The 2,953-nt window shown below is 41.4% G+C and overlaps 1 long non-coding RNA gene across 1 annotated transcript; it reads left to right on the top strand.

Annotated features, from left to right (window-relative positions):
* Nucleotides 1-1,491: 1,491 nt before the first annotated feature.
* On the top strand, nucleotides 1,492-2,749 carry LOC121798990. Its single transcript, XR_006050127.1, has 2 exons — nucleotides 1,492-2,434; nucleotides 2,527-2,749. It is a non-coding gene; the product is annotated as an uncharacterized LOC121798990 (long non-coding RNA).
* Nucleotides 2,750-2,953: the final 204 nt, after the last annotated feature.

The raw sequence follows: 2,953 nt of genomic DNA, 5'->3' as shown, positions 1-2,953 counted from the left end.
CATAAAATAAAGAGAACTACCATAAAGTCACAATCAATCCACATCTCTACGTCGGAAACGAAAGTTGGGATATGGGGCATCTTGAAACTTGGGCGAAAGGATTGTCACGACCACAACTCCCTAGTCAAAGAAAGCATAGTTATTTCGCGACTAAACTTACTAAATGATCTCAAACTCATCATAGATGATACTTAATTCAAGGGAAACATTGTCTGAATGTGATTAAGGATACAACCATATCAAATCAAAGTAATTTCTGGGTGACTTGTCTTTTCTAAAGCAAATTCTAGATCTTGCAGCGGAAGAGTACCAAGACGATGTAATATGTGTGAAGACATACTACATCAACTACCTTACTTCTTATTTTATTTTCTTTCCCAACACCTCCTCTGCTTCGACACCGATCAACCTGCACATTAAGAAAACAATATGCAGGGATGAGTACTTGATATACTCAGTGAGCTCATGCCGAAAACATTTCTCTTTTAGTTGTCAGCCAAACTTGAGTGAACACGAGGTTTTTTTTAAAACAATTCCCGGTCACTAAAACTGTTTATTTCTTTCTGAAAATAGACTGCAGTCATTTAACTTCTCATGAAATACCATATCTGATCTGTGTGAACCGGGAATGTAGCCACATTCCACGACGGTCATTGGACCGGCTAGTGCTAGCACACGGTCCCTATGCGTACAGTAGTCCGAGTAGGGTTTGCGGCCCTACTGGGATCCGAATTCGATTTAACTGATTTGGCATAGCCAACAGATAGGCAATCATAAATAAAAACTAGGCATGACAACTCATCTCAAAATATTCATGTTTTCACATAAAACACATCTCTGAAAGAAAAAGAAGCCCACCTCGTTTGTTTAAACTCTTTCAAACAGGCGCTTCCTGACTCGTTGTGCGACGACGTTCCTTTATAACAAATAATATACTTAAATTAGGCTTTAAGTAACTATTTATCTTGCATGTATGCATGCCTAAGCGTGCGCTTATCTTTATTTCCTTCTTTCTTTCTAGATTCATGAATCTCGAATCTTTAATCCTTAATTAAATCGGTGATTTAATTTATTCGGAACCTTGCCGAACTACTCGAGTACAATAAATTCTGGATTATTTTCTTTAAGTATCTTTAAATACTTACTTGGACTAATAAAAGTCCGCCTTAATTATTTATTGACTTTTATTTCATCACGGCTAATATTTTTCGGGCTCAAGAGATAAATTTCTAAAATTTTGGATTTCGTGGACCGATTTAAATTAACTGGCCCGAACCAGTCTTTTCTCCCACTCGAGCTGCTTCCTATTAATTAATTTGGAGCCCAACTAGAGGAGGCCGAATTTAGTATACTCATCTCCCTTTTTTTTTCTTGAATCTGCTGGCCCAACTGAAAATAAAATTAGGCTTGGCCCATTTCATCATTTTAATTGAAAGGCCCTATTAATTTAAATGAGCAAAGCCCAAGTCTCCACTCCTAATCCATGGAGCCCCTTGTCTCCGAGACGCTGCTGCCTTGTCTCCGGCTTCTCGATGGGCGGACTGTCGTCTGCGGCGTTGCTCAGCCCGACTCTCTCTCCGCCGTCACGCCTGCAACTGCTTGGCGGCCTCCGGGGTTCCGCCGACACTTGGCCATCGTCCGGCAGCCTCGACTACTAAGCTAAGTTTTTCTTCTAGTACATAGCTTATTTCGTGGGTTTCTAGCTACGCGATGTTTGGAAAATTTTGGTGTTTAGAGTTGAAACGGTAGTTGCTGCACTGCCTTGTGGGAATTTGAGTTATAAATTTAGGTAGCCCTTCATGCTATGACATTCTTGATTGAGCATCTTTGGTGTTAGAAGCTTATCCTATGTTTTGCTATGATTCCGGACCTAAGGCATGCTCCTAAGTTCTTGAGCTATACATGTGATGCCATTATGGTGTTAAGGGGATTACCTGTTGTGAATGTGCTGGTTGAAAGCTGTCGGTCTCTGGCTCTGCTGAGCTCTCGGCTTACAATTCTCAATTCCTCTTCCCTCTCTCCCCTTCGGTTTTGGCTAAACTTGGAACTGATAAGTGGTGTGAAGGGGCAGGCTAAGGGTTACTCCCATATTTATCCTGAATCTGTAACTGAAAGCCTGATAAGGCTGATGTACTTGGCTGAAAAGGGTCCTTGGTTGGTTATATGTTTGGTTGCTTTCTCTGCAGAAATGCAGGAATGTACTCGTGCATTTATTGGCATTGTAGCCTCTTTTGTTATCAGCTTGCAGGGTGTTTTAGCTCTCATTGGTGACTTCAAACTCACTGAAATTTGTGTAACCTTTTCGCAGGTACTAGCTGGAGTACAGGTGGTTAGGATTGGAGTGCCATTGCTGCGATTCTATCTGTGATTCGCTGCACTCGGCAGCCTGCGGTGTCCAGCGATTGCAGCCTTCTGTCTTCCCCGAAACCTTAAGGTAGTTTCGCCTCTTTTCCTTGCTTGTTTTGAATATCAAAGGCCTTAGCATCTTATGCATTTTCTTGGTTATTTTTGGTTGGTTATCGACAGGTTTGAGGGGCTAATCATCTACGCCGGTCAACACGCCGCCTCAGCCCAACTCCCGTCGGTAGTCGAGCCGACGGCCGGTGCTAATCGTGCCGAACCTAGCTCTCTCTTCCCCCTCGCATTGTAATAGAGTAGCTCCACTTGTGAGCTTTTTTTCTTCCCCATGTAATAGTTAGTTGACATGTATCTCGGTTGTCTTTATTTTAATCGTCAAGCATTTTGTAAATTTGGACTTAACTTGGAAATTCTAAATATCATGTTTTGATACCTCAAGAATATAAATGAATACTCTTTCATCTTTCTACCTTGAAATTCTAGTATTTATTTCATAAATCTCGAGAAATTAGATCTCGGCTATTACAAGGATGGTGCCCGAAATTTTTATTTCCACCGGGGTTGTTAGTGGATGAGTTGAAGGTTGTTAGAGGTT

The sequence above is a fragment of the Salvia splendens genome, chromosome 1 (genome assembly GCF_004379255.2).
Source record: "Salvia splendens isolate huo1 chromosome 1, SspV2, whole genome shotgun sequence".
Lineage (NCBI taxonomy): Eukaryota > Viridiplantae > Streptophyta > Magnoliopsida > Lamiales > Lamiaceae > Salvia > Salvia splendens.
The sequence above is the reverse complement of the archived record's forward strand: the minus strand, read 5'-3'. Positions and strand labels throughout refer to the sequence as shown.